At 41.1% G+C, this 14,469-nt stretch overlaps 1 protein-coding gene across 5 annotated transcripts in view; it reads left to right on the forward strand.

Annotated features, from left to right (window-relative positions):
* The window catches only part of Kdm4c (lysine demethylase 4C), a 461,014-nt gene that overhangs the window by 345,788 nt on the left and 100,757 nt on the right, over positions 1-14,469 (forward strand). The window lies entirely within an intron of this gene.

Here is a 14,469-nt window from a genome sequence, read left to right on the forward strand (position 1 = left end):
TTTCCCCTTTTCCATTTCACTTAGAACTGAATATATCTCTGAGAAAATAGTATTTGCAAATAAACGTGAATTAAACTGTAACTCAGTTTACCTGCCCTTGGTAAATGAAATTCTTTCTCTGTCTTAACAGCCTAGAAAAAAAGCTTTTCAGTTCACTGTCATTGTTTTTGGCTGCCAAAGAGAAAGCTGAAGTACTGTTTGGATGCTCAGCTTTGCTAACCTGCTGCTCATTGTCCCTGAAGATTTGGCCACAGGCTGTTTATGGCCTAATGTGCTCCTCCTGTCCCTAACAACCTCTAAGAGCAACCAGCCAAGTCATTAATATTGGCTTCTGGAGTCTTGACCTGTACACAGCCACTCTCCCAGCTCTTTGTAATGGTCCCAGCAATTTCCACTGGTGTCTTGAGAGCTATTTGATATTTGTATTTTGAGACTCCGTAAATCTGTTTTTTGTTATTTTTTATTTTATTTTTTTACTAATTTTATTGGGAAAGAAATAGCAATAAGACAGTTTCAAAACCGATTAGTAGGACAGTTTCACTAATTAATACATTGCATATTGTTGTCTTCATAGAGGTTATTCATAGTGGTTACTCAAGATGTGGACATGATATCCTGTCCAAACACTATTAGTACAAATCTTTCTTCTCATTGAATTAAGAGAAAGTAGCTGTATATCTATCCTATTTTTTAATACACAGATACAAAATGGTTCTTCATTTGTATCCCCTTTTTTTGTTTAGTTTTGTCAGAGATGGGTATTCCATTGCCATTTAAATATTGTAGGTACGTGAATTCAGCAAAATAATCCAATATAGTCCAGTAGTCCGTAATAGTAGTGGGTTATCCATAGGATTAGCAATGTCAGAATTTGTTGACTCAAGCCTTTTACAGCTCAGCATATGAATATGACTTTACTTTTCATACCTCATTATTAAACTTTCCTGCTGGAAGGTTAAGAACAAGATAAAGCAAGACGTATATAACAAGAAATGTAACTTTTGTATCTGCCAAGGTCAGTCAAATTCCCTCAGAATTTATCCTGAAACCCTGTACAGCAGTTTGTAGATCCTTATTCAGTGTCAGCCATGTGGATGAATCACGGCTATTGCTTGACCAATTTGCTGTCAGTGAAAGCCTGAGAGAAATGTTTTCTCTCCATGTGACTCTCCTTAGGCACACTCTACATCATCAGTCACTTTCCTCTGTGGTCCATGATCTGAAAATTTGGGACATCACTGAGTTATAGGATGTTACAGTACAGGTTCTCTTATAAATTTGTATCTTTTTTTTATTTTTTTTTAATGTTTTTAATTTATTTTTATTTTTATTTTTTTACATTTATTTAGAGTGTGTGTGTGTGTGTGTGTGTGTGTGTGTGTGTGTGTGGCCAGCTCAGCCCACCAGGGGGGGGGGCTGGCTGGCATGTGGCGCTGGGGGATTGAACCGCAGTCCCTGTGCTTTGCTAAGCTTGTTCTAAGTAGGTGCTTTAGACCACTGAGCCATCTCTCCAGCCCATCTTTTTTTTTTAGTACCGGGGATTGACCTCAAGACCCTGTGCTTGCCAGGCAAGTGCTTATTCTACTGAGCTATCTCCCCGGCCCTTGAGACTCTGTAAATCTATGTGAATGTCCAAATGTACAAAATGATGTCACCATCATATCTATTTTACAGTTATTTTCCAACTGTTTCAGGTTACAAGTCTCATATTCATTCATGCCTTTTCCTTAGGATCTTAGAGTTGATGTGTTCTTGCTAACAATAGTGTGTGTGTTCAGCAGAAAATATAATTTAACAATTTTTACAAAGCTTACAGCTATAACATTATATTACTGTGGAAATTTGCCATATGATGTACAAGAGTACATTCCACAGAATTACCTTGTTAGATGATCCACGTGAGTATGTTCTGGGTTGTGAATAAGGTCATATCTGCTAGACTCGGGGTGGTTGGTGTTCACACTTAGCATGTACTAATAGATGCTATGCAACCTGGTACAAGTTCTTATCTCTCAGGTTTAGCCGCCTCATCTTTAAAAAATGGGACCACGTCTTACAATGTTTTTGGATCATAACACTCAAAATTGAAAAGTTACACTTCTGCTCTTTCCTTTCCTTTCCTTTCCTTTCCCTTCCCTTTCCCCTTCCCCTTCCTTTTCTCTTTCCCTCCTTCCCTCCTTCCCTCCTTCCCTCCTTCCCTCCTTCCCTCCTTCCCTCCTTCCCTCCTTCCCTCCCTCCCTCCCTCCCTCCCTCCCTCCTTCCTTCCTTCCTTCATTTGGTACAGGGTCTTGCTGCACAGTTCAGACTCATAGCGATCCGTCTGTCTCAGCCTCCCCAGTGCTACAATTGTAAGCGTGGGCTACCACACCTGGTTTTGGGTCTTGGCGGCTGGCTCAGCACACCAGGCTGGCGCGACATGGGGTACCTTGTCACTGCTAAGTTATCTCCCTGGCCTACTACTTCTATTTCTTTTACTTCTACTACTGCCTCAAGTGAATGAGGCCACACAGTAGTATTTTTCGTTTCCTGGATAAGAAACACAAGTCCAGAGAGGTTCAATTGTATGCCCACATAGATGCAGATCGTGAGCAGTAGGTACTGGAATGTAATGCCTTTTCAGCCTATACTCTAACATTTGTTGAATTTCTAACTTCAATTGAATGGTACTAGAAGTGTCCATCTTTTCATGGAATCATACACTCCCCCTTCAAAATTGTGAAGCTCTGTGGTTACTGCTGATTATGTTCAAGTTGCTATGACAGAGATCCGGGTATTTAATCAGGGCTTGTTCTTATAAATTCTGATGAGTGGTTCAATCAGGGTTAGGTTACTAATGAGTTTTATTACTGATGAAAATATATGACTGAAGTAATTTAGAAACTACTGTCCACCACAGATCAACTTTGTGCTTTATACATTTTATACATAATGGGAAGAATATGCTACAGCTTACAGCATTACATGTGACAGGTTTTACTTTTAAAGAAAAAAAATTAGTGTTTATAAATTGCTTTCGAGTTCTTTGGGGGGAAGTACTATTATTACTAGATTTCTGAATTGTATTTTCAGTAACTAAGCCTTATCCATTATCTTCAATTAGACTCCACATGTGGATTCTTCTCCAGAATGTTTGGGAACTAAGAAGAGCATTCGCAACATCTGAGAGCACTGTGACCACCCCTATTATATTCAGTGTTCTTTCTTTTTCAGGCCAGCTTGGCACTCTGCCCCAGTTGTTTCACAGGCTAGGGGAAGATGCCTGTACCTTTTAGGGTGAAGGAAGTATAAAGCTAATAGTATTTCAGTGTACTATTCAGTTGTACTCACATGAGGGATTTCCTTTTATTGTTCTTTTTCTCCAGTGTTTGTTGTTGAGCATCAGGGTAAGGCAAATTCTATCCCTCTGTTGCTGTAAACTACTTGAAATATGCCTGCTTATTCAATGTTACTGAGTTTACAGTATTAAACAGATCTGGGTAAGGATATAAAAATCTACCAGATTTATTACAGTGTTCTGTTTCATCAGGTAGTAGCATACTTCATAGTTAGAAAGCTAAGTAATTAGAACAAAATTTGTAACTTAAAAATTTTATAAAGATGGACAGAAGTATATAATAGAACACAGCTTATCCCTATTATCCCAACCTAAAGTTTAGAGCGTTTTTGTGAAACATATTTTTTAACGGTGTCTGCCTTCTCTGGTGTTGGCTCCCATTTGACACTTGGCAGACCCTGCAAGCTGGTGCCCCAGCACAGGGAGAGGAGATGGTGGCCTGGACCTCCACGGTGTCCACGTCCTTGGAATGAGGAGAAATGTCCTGTGCTGCCTAAGCAAGCACTGATTGTTGGAGGCATTTTAAAGATAGACTTATAAGCCTTGTGAATCAGATATGGGGAGAAGGGAGAGAGAGGCAACCCTAACACAACTAGTTGAGAATTAATTACAAGGGAAAGTTTTGTTTATAACCAAGTCTTCTGACACCAGTAAACTATGCTCTGTCTGTGTTGATTCATTGAACACAGTTCTGGGGTGAAACCATAGTGTCTCCTCCTTAGTTTCCCTCACTTAATTCACAGCTTAAATCCATGCCTCAGTTCTGCTCCCTTTTGGTTCTCTTTATCCTTTTTCTAAAGGGACCCAGATTGCAGCCCATGCTCATACAAGCTGGCCTAAATGATAGCCATTTCCACAGCCTCCTGTCTATGCCTGTCAAAACCTGGATATTTTTGTTTTTGGATGATGATAATGGAATTGTTTTGGTTGTTTTCCTCTTGAAATTTTCAGTAATATGTGTTCTTTGACATTATCACCAGTAAATCTTTTTATAGCCAACTATACTTTCTTCTCATGCTTGCACATAATTCTCTGCCATTTGAATATGGCTTGTGTCTTATACATGAGCTTATTTCCAAACAGGATGCCAAATTTGCACAGATATTATTGAAAAACAAGGAGAGAATTTTTACCAGAGCAAATATATGGAGTAAATAATTTGTGCCAAGGATAAAGGAAAGAAAACAGAGGAAAAGAAAAAAAGAGAAAGGGGGGAGAAAGGTAAAGGTAAGAAGAAGGGAGAGGGAGAGGGAAGGAGGAGAGAGGAGAGGAGAGGAGTCAGACCCAAATTAATCAACCTTCCCAAGTCGAGCATTTAAAAAAAAAAAAAGAAAGAAAGAAAAAAAAAAAAAAAAAAAAAAAAAAAAAAAAAAAAAAAAAACTTCTTGCTTTTCTGTCTGTGTTTTGTTGAAATCTTAGTCTGTTTATTCCAGGTTAGAGAAAGTCAGATTTGTACAGGAGGAAAAATATTTAGTAGGGACATTTTTGAATATTTACACTTGAAGCAGTCTTCCCCATGTTCACTTCAGGGAAAGCCATTGAAAATTGAACTTCTCTTAATGTTATTGAGAAAATTCTGTACATCCCATTTCAAATTTTTAAACTCTTTGTAATACCCCTTTGTCTTCCCACTGCTGATGCTCTAGCCACTTCCCAAGGAAGGACTAGGTCAGTGGGCATGAAGCCTTTCTCCATCACGCCTTCTGTGCAGGGCATAGAGGAAAAGGCCCGCCGACATCAGCCCCTTCCCACAGGGACCTGCACAGGCTGGAGTTGGAGGTTGTTCTGCCTCGGCAGTGTCATCCCCAGTTTATCCTTCTGTCCTTCCAGGTTCCTTTCAAAGTCTGGCTGCTTAGTAAGGATCTTTGTTCCCATCTCATTTCTGCTGTACTGGTTTCAGTCCCACTTTTGTTGCTAACCTGTTTTAAAAGATTTTGAATTTGTGAGCAGAGACAGCAGATATTTGGATTGGAGGCCTTGGTGTTTTTTTTTTTTTTTTGGTGGGACCGGGAACTGAACTCAGACCCTTGGGAAGTGCTTATTCTCCTGAGCCATCTCCCTGGTCCTGGAGGCCTCAGTTTTCATCACCCAAGGATATAAAATACAATCAATAGAGAGGCCAGAAGGACAGAACAGAGGCAGAATACCTTGGTGTGGCATTTCTCCTCCCCGCCATTCCTTTGCTGAATCCACTCTGGCCCACACTAATTTGGCTGTGCTGGATCCAAACGAGGGTCTTACCTTACTACTATCTAGTTACTTCTTCTTATTTTTTAGTCGGAACCGGGGATTGAACTCAGGCCCTTGTGCTTGCCAGGGAAGCGCTTATTCCACTGAGCCATCTCCCTAGCCCCTATCTAGTTACTTCTTATTTTACTTCTGCCCATATTTTTTTAATGTCCTTTGTGTTGACTCCTTCTTTCTCATTGATGCCTATTAGTCTCACATTGTTCATCTTTGCATCATCTTGCAGGTGATGAATTATTCTTTCCTGCATCCTCGTTGTTTTTAAGAGATCCTTTCTTACCTTTTCACTAGCTACACCAGCATCTTCAAGATCTGAAACTCTGTCTTCACATTCACTTAAACGGTTTTGCAAGCTTGTGATTGAGAGTTTCATTTCCACTATATCTCTTTGACTCTGCTTCATGCGATCTATTTCTTTCCTGTATTACTCATTCAAGGAGTCCGTCATTTTTCTAATCTCCTGTATTTTTTTTATCAATATCTTCCTTAGAAGCAGTTAAAAATTCTTTTACTGCAGTGTTTTTTTCAGATTGGGTTTCCTGCTTATATTTCTGCAGCTGCTTCTTTACTTCATCTGCTACGAGTTCTGAGAGTTCTTTTTTTATTTCAGAAAAGAATTGCGCTCTGATTTCTTCTATATCTCTCTTCTGCTGCTTATTTACTATCAACGCTCTTGATTCATGCATTTGAGCCGAGCTAGTATCCTCCGCACTTGTTCTGGGTGGGCACTGGGTTGCTTCCCTATGTTTCTGGATTTGATTCTTTAGTGCAGATGTTATTAATTCAGGGATTTCTTTTTTCATTTCCAATCTGAGGTCTTCTAGAACTTTCTGCAGCTGTTTTATTTCAGAAGCTGTTGATTCATTGCTTTCAGCTGTGTGATTTCCAATTTGTTCTGTGTTAGTGTCCTCTGCACTTGTTAAGAGTGGGCTCGGGTTCTGAGGTTGCATTTTGTTCCTTCTCTTCATTTTGTGTAGCACTGTCTTCTGCCCTTTGTTGTAGATCTTTGCTGTAGTTGTAACCTTCACACGTACTGAAGTTCAGGTGGAGCTCTACAGATTTTGGAGTTATCCAGCTGCGTCTGGCTTAGGTCTGGCTGCTGTGCTCAGCTCCTTCCTGCTGCGGACCTGGGCTAGGACTGGGTCTGGGGGCTCCCGGAAGTCGGCAGCAATTCCTACTCGTCGGGAGGGATGGGGACGTAGGGCAGAGTGGTGTGGGGTGGCCCGAGGGGATGGGAGAGGGTCCGGCCCACGCTGCACCTGGGCTGGGACTGGTCCTGCCTGCGCAGGGTAGCAGGAAACTCTCTGCACACTCACCGGACCTGGGCTAGGACTGGGTCTGGGGGTTCCCGGAAGTGGTCAGAAACTCCTACTCGGCGGGAGGGGTGGGGCAGGTAGGGCGGAGTGGTGGGGGGCGGCCCGAGGGGGTGGGAGAGGGTCCGGCCCACGCTGCGCCTGGGCTGGGACTGGTCCCGCCGGCGCAGGTAGCAGGAAGCTCTCCACACACTCACCGGACCTGGGCTAGAACTGGGTCTGGGGGTTCCCGGAAGTCGGCAGAAACTCCTACTCGGCGGGAGGGGTGGGGCAGGCACGGCAGAGTGGTGGGGGGCGGCCCGAGGGGCTGGGAGAGGGTCCGGCCCACGCACCTGGGCTGGGACTGGTCCCGCTGGCGCAGGGTAGCAGGAAACTCTCTGCACACTCACCGGACCTGGGCTAGGACTGGGTCTCACTTTTTATTTTATAGTTATAGCAGTGAGGATTGAACCTAGGGCCTTATGCATGCTTGCTAAGTGCTCTACCACTAAGCTACATTATTTATTCTTTATATTCTGAAAGAATTTACTTATCTACTTTAACAATCTAACTGTATTTCAGGAGAGTTTGCAAGAAATATAGAAACATTAACAGACACCCATAAATGCTTCATTTATCAGTGTCTTGTTTAGTACCCTCCACTACGTGAAGCACAACCTCAAGCTACCTAAATTTATGGCACATAACAACATGTCTTTTAATCATAAAAGGGCCCTCTGTGACTTCACTCAGGACCCATATGAGTTATAGATAATATTCAACTGTACTCATTGATTTAGCAAAGCATGAATAAAAAAAGCAAGGAGTTCTGAGCACAGCAACATCAATATGAAGTGAAGGAGAAGCATATGAGCAAGGTAAGGTAAGAAAAGGACCTGACAGTTGTATGAAATGCAGAAAGTGCCCCTGGAATCGCTTGAGAGGCCCACATCTTTACTTCGTGGTACGGCCAGAAAGTTCTGCATATGAGGGTGGTGTTGCAGTGACCCTGGCAAGGGGCATCTGAGGCAAAAAGCTTACTGAGAGGTGCGGGGTTTTTACCTGGGGAAAGGGAGGAAAAGCAGAATAAGGGAAAAGAAGGAAGAATTAGGTAGAAGGAGAAACAGGAGCCCAGTGAGATCTCAACAAAGGCCTCTGCTGGCCTGCTAAGCTGCTGGCAAGCTGCAGTGGCGGTGGGCAGGGCCGTGCTTCTGCCTCTTCTGGCTGCATGAAGGCTGCCCCAGGAAAGGGTGCCTGCCTTCCTGAGGTGGTGCTGTCCAGCCAAGGCCAATTTCTAGAGAGGGCTGATGCTGGGTGTTGTCACCAAGGAACTACCAGTACCTGTAGAAGTAACACCCAAGAGACTCTTGCAGTACTGTGCTGGGGCAGCTCAGGATTTGTTAGCATTTGGGGTATAGCATGGCCAAAGAAGCCGTGGTGTCATGCAGTCCTGCATGCAGATTCCAGCTCAGTCTCTGCTCCTTACTTCTGTGAACACCCCTGAAGTTTCATTGAGAGGACAACCCAGATATCAGGGCCCTGACATACACTAATCAGTTGTGATGATGCATCTAGATGATATGAATTACTGCTTTTAAGTTAAAATCAATTGATACCAATAATTTATATTATGGGACCGGCAAGATAGCTCAGTGGATTAAGTACCTGCTTTGGCAAGCTCTCCCTGGTCCTGCACATCATGCGGCTCCACCCCCGGGGTGCCCTAAGCCAACAGCTGCGATGGGGCGTAGTGACATACACCTGTAATTCCAGCACTGGGGAGGCTGAAAATAGGATCACTAGGAGTCCAAGCCATGTAGTGAGACCCTGCACCAAGTAAATAAAATGAAAAGTAAAATAATAATTTATATTATGCAATATAAAACATATTCATAGAAGAGAGGTGGATGCCATAGTTCTATTTAAATTGAATTTTCTGGAGTGAAAACTTTTGTGGCCTGGCTCATGGTACTGAGTAGTTTGGGAAGCCACTTGGAACATCTTTCTAGAGCTGTACTACTTGGCTTTATTCTGGAAAGAGCTCAGTTCTTAGGCTTATAGTTTCATTTCCCTATGTCTTGTCACCCTTAATGACAAAATCTCAAAAACTTTTATCTGCTCTGAAATCTTTAAGCATGCATGGAATAATTTTTAGCTACAATGAAAAAAACTATCTCTATTTGATTACAAATAAAATAATAAAGCAATGTATCAATATTAAATTTTTCATACACTAGAATGACAACTTGTTAAATAGTAGTGCTTAGTATTTCAGAAAGTTACCAGCCATTAGCTTGTTACAACAAAATAGACTTTTTATAAAATGTCCAGGTCTTCATCTTTTTCAAATTGTTGTTTTAGTACCATATGGAATAATGTGGCCTCACAGAGAGAATATTGCTTCAACTTTTCATTCTGGCATTGTGTAATCAGCCTATTAATCCAGGTTTTGTGAAAAGTTCACCCCAGAACTCAGCACTGTGGCAGGAGCAGTGGATTTTTGTATTGGCTCTGTCATTTTCACTGCAGCTGGCATGGTGGACTCTAAAAACCAGTGAGCAGACACAGGGCCCACCACCAAGGGTCAGCTGTAGTAGTTGTGCCTTCCAGGCGACTCTCAATGCCAGTCGCCTCCCAGGACTGACCTTGGGAAAGATCAAGTCTCTCATTTCAAGAATGACTTTTCTGCTTACATTTTTTTTTTTTTCAAACTTTTTAGTCTAGTTAAGGTATGTTTTCATGTGAAATGCTTACTCAGTTTTTCTAAAAATTAATGTTTCTCATTTCATAGAAAATTTTACACTTCTCAGCAATTTGTACTTTTAGGGGTTTAATAATTAAAGGCTTGGTAATTTCAGGTAGCTTTGTAAGAAAATTAAATAGTGACCATAATCCCATGTTTTAATACTGTTATTAGACTTGAACAACCATGGTGCAGCAGGAAACAAAAGCTGTACGGGGCACGTGTGAGCAGACACATGACAGCAAACGGCATTTGATCCCCACATCACAAAGTGCAGGACAGGATTTTCAGTTCCTTCCTGTAGAAAACAGTAATTATTGGACGCCACAGTCATGAAGCAATGCATAGGTACTGGCCGAAGGTATGGAAGTGTGACTTCTACACTATTAGCTGCACGCATGAAGAATGACACTAAGTAAAGCAGCTCCCACCCCTTCTGTCTAGAAGGGTATTGTCTAGGTCTGTGCTATTTTCCCACTTTCAACAAACACAAAATCCCAGATTAATTTAAAAAGTGACACAAAGCCTGGGGACCTCCACCTTTATTGTCCTGCCCTTCTTTGGATTATGGGGACCATCTTGAACTTTGGCATATTTCCCACAGTACAAATAAAAGATTCTTTCCTTTCTAGAAAAAAGTGGACAGTTTCTTTAAATTTGGAATCTGAAGGTGGCCTGTTTTTGTCTTGAAGAATCACACATCCCCTCTTGACTTAGCAGTACCCAAAGAAACAGGAAATTTGTTTCTAATGTTTTTCAGTAAAACCCCATTTTAGCTATTTTTCTTAGCCATTGCTCAGCTGACCTGCTACTGAAAGCTTCACCAAGGACAGGAGGCAGGGAGAAGTAAGATCCTCACTGTGAGCAAGAGGCTCCTATGCATTAGACATAGTACTGGTCTGTCCTCCCAACTATGTAGTAAAGATGAAACTGACAGCAGATTTCACTGTAAAAGTAAAAGCTGTTCAATATAAGCATTTTCAAATTTTAAACTTCCTTTTATGTCCTATGTTGGGGAAAGGTCTGTCTGGTCCTCAAGGAACAAACCGTTGTTCTGGCAGCAACAGTTTTAATACATTGACTTTTGTTTTATTCTTCAAGTATTTGTGTAACTATTGCTTTTGACTATTTGTCCTGAAATCCAGAGAAACCTAGAAAGGTTGGGTTTTCTCATTCTTAAATACAAGTAATGTGCCTTCATGGTACAATGCTTCTCCCACCCTAACTTGGTCTCCTGCTTAAGGTAACCACCCATTTTTACTGGATGCAATATATTAATGTAGATAAGAGTTTTAAAAATAACAGCCAACATCAGTGTTATGGTTTATGTCTAGTTGGCCCCCAGAAGCCTCCTAAGTCACGGGAAGGACTTACTTCTACAGTTTGTGATTAATTTATGATCCGAGGCAGGGATTATGGGTCTGAGTACTGCTGGGATTATGGGTGTAAGTGTTACACCCAGTCTGGAGCAGATAGCCTGAATGTAACATACGAGAGACAGAGAGACAGACTCCTTTGTTGCCACTGCTCCTTCCTTTTGCTCTCTTGCTCTTTGCTGCCACTGTGAATGGATACGCTCTGCCCTGTGCCACTCTGCCTTGGAGCCAGCCAGGTTTGGACTGAAACTTCTAGTAACTATGAGCTAAATAAACCTTTTGTTTCTTCATTTTGAGTGCCAGGTATTTGTCCCAGCAACGAGAGACGAGTAACTGAGACAATCGGTGTGGTTTCTTTCATAGTATACTGGACATTTTCATACATAGTATGTTTTTTCATTTGCTCTTCACATTTCACACATGCATCTTTATAGGACCAAGAGCTTCAGAGCATTAAAGTCAGGGCACATAGTACTTCTTCTGGATTGTGCAGTTTTACTAGTAATTTTTCTAACCTAAGACTATGGCTTGAGAGTTGCATGATTTCGTGCTTACTTTGGCTTCCTTACTGGTGGCACAGAAGATGTGTTCAGCTATTTAATTAGCCTGTTGTGGTAAGAAAACTTTTGCATCATTTCAGCTACTACTAATACATTCACCAACTGTAACTGATAATCACAAGCCATAAGCAAGAGGAGTACATCTTGTGATATATCCCTTCTTCCTGTTGAAAATGTTCTAGCAGAGCTTATTTAAAATAAATTGTCATATCATCTTATTGTTGAATAAGTGCTTTTCTTTTTCTTTTTGTCTTACAAAGTCCTCTACTTCATTTATTTTTACCCTATTGCATTATCTAAAAAATTAATGTTAGAATCAGTTTGTAATTCCTGAATACATGCATACGTAATTCTCGGCAAATTTTACTGTTGTTCCCCAAGGATCCGAAAGAACTCCTGAAAGAGAAAAGCCCAAAGCAGAGCTTCCAGGGGCTGGCATGTTCTCCAGCAACTGGAAAAATTGGACTGCCTCCAGGAGAAACTCTTGTCAAGTTGCAGCTTAGTAAGGGCTACTGTCAACTCTGCTGGTGTGCCCAACGTGAACTCTGGTCTCTGTTCTGTATGAGTTCGTACCATTCTGAATACATAGGCGATATTCTGTCATTCTGTTGCAAGGTTCCTACCTTAACACTATTAAGCAAATATTCAGCTGCATCAAAAATGTTTCTCCCCATTCCTCTTCATTTACTGAGCAGGACCTTGGAGGTGAGCTTGTGGCTCAGATGGAAAATTTATTTTTCCTCAGTATATTATGTTTCTTATACTTCTGCAGTTATTAAAGTGAGTAAGACCTTGAATCTTCTGGGAAGCTGCTTATCGGCATTTCCCATCATACTATATATATGTTTTTAGTTTTAAAAAAAAAGCATGAAAAATAACTTTTCTGGTTGCCAGGAGAAATGCCTGACATACAAAGATAAAGGAGGAGAAGTTTATTTAGCTCATGGTTTGTAGAGGTTTCAGTCCATAATCTGCTGGCTCAAGGCCAGGTGGCTTGGCAGAGGACCGTCACAGTGGAGAAGCAGGGTAGGCAGATGACAAGTAGCAAACAAGTGACAAGCCTCTTTCTGTCACTTCTGTCTTACCCAGGCTGCCCATTCTTAGGGTGGGTAGCACACATCCCTTAATCTGAGTATCACACTGTGAATCACTCCCAGAATCAATCACATCCTTGATTCCAGCAGGACAGACCCTTGCTCCAGCCACCTCCAAAAAGCCACAGCTGTGACCACATGAGACTGAGGTGGGGACTAGATACAAGCCATAACAGTATGCAAACAGAAAAGCCATGTAGGAAATTAAGTATTTGTGACATTTTTATGAGTCTGCATGTGCATTTGTGCTGTAAGAGCAATTATTTCTTCATTAAACCCCTAGGGATTTAATTTTTTCTGGGTATAGGATTTTTATCTAGCTTTCATTTTATGATGCTTTCATTATTACTGGACAAATATAGGTGAGTGGTTTGTACTATGTAAATTTGGTAAAAGAACAGTTTGTATCAATTTATTTATTCCAGTCTTTATAGGAGTTTTTAGCAATTTTTTAAATGTATTTAGTACAGAGTCTACAGGGTCTCATTACACAGATCGAACTCCTAGTGATCCTTCTGTTTTCAGCCTCCCAAGTGCTGGGATTGTAGGCATGTGGCACCACACCTAGTCTTGTAGGAGTTTTTGTATGATGGATTACTTAAAAATGGAAAAATAGTATTCTCACAAATTATTAGTGAGAAATATCAAAATTGAGAGAGATATACATACAGAAATATGATTTGGGCCCTATTCACCCGCTAAGTTAGTTTGGTTCCTTAACCCATTTGTCCTTGCTGGTTCTTTGTGCTGTTGCATACATTATTGTATTTGGATTTATAACCTTCATTAACCATCTTATTTACATGGAGAGCTCAGTTGGGAGTTTGCCAAAAGATGGCTGCGCCAGTGATTCGTCCCATGGTCAGCCTCCTTCAAGGTGTGGACTCTATTAGCCTTGTAGGTCTGGTGGGAGTGCTCATCCAGGAAATATCCTGCACAGAGCTTCTTCCCTCTGAGTTGTGGCTTAGGGGCTAATTGCTCTCTGTTCTCTGTCAGAACCCAAACAGATGAAATGACACTGGAGAATGCAGCATATCGTTCACTATTATATTTAAGTTAGACTGCTATGTCAGGTTAGATCACTAAAAACTTACCTGTTTTAGCCTATATAATTTAACCCTTCATAGGGCTAACCAGATAGCTCAGGGGACTAAAGCACCTGTTTAGGCAGGTACAGGGACTGGCATTTCATCCCTGGTGGGCTGTGCCAGCCCCACCCCTGGGGTGTGCTGAGAAGGTGAATGAGACTGGGTATGGTGACACCCACCTGTAATCCCCACGCTTGAGAGGCTGAAAACAAGAGGATCACTACAAATCTGATCTGTGTAGTGAGACCCTGTAGACCTTTGTACTAAATACATTAAAAAAAAAAAATTTAACCCTTCATGAGATGTCCTAAATAAGTTTTACTTTATTATAGTATCCTTTTATTAACAGTTTATATAGGCACCATTATACAAACAGCATTGTCATTTTTAGTAAGACTGTCAGTAAAAGGTTGAATGTTGTATCTAATGTATTTTTTCCTGTATATCATTTTGCTAGGTGTGTATGTCTGTAAACCATTTTATCACTAGTGGCTTAAGCTAGTGGTAACTCTTTTTTTTTTTTTCCAAAGTTTTATTTATAAACAGCAATGAGACAGTTTCAAATCCAATCGGAAGTACAGTTTCAACAAATAATACACTGCATATATTCTTCTTAGTTGTTAATTGCTGTACAAGAAGTGGACTTGTGATCCTATTTACAAACACCATTACAACAAATCATTCTATTCATTAAGAGAATGCAACTATATATCTATCCCAACCTCTTTGAATACA

This window comes from Octodon degus, unplaced genomic scaffold (genome assembly GCF_000260255.1).
Source record: "Octodon degus isolate 3935 unplaced genomic scaffold, OctDeg1.0 scaffold00044, whole genome shotgun sequence".
NCBI classification, from domain to species: Eukaryota; Metazoa; Chordata; class Mammalia; order Rodentia; family Octodontidae; genus Octodon; species Octodon degus.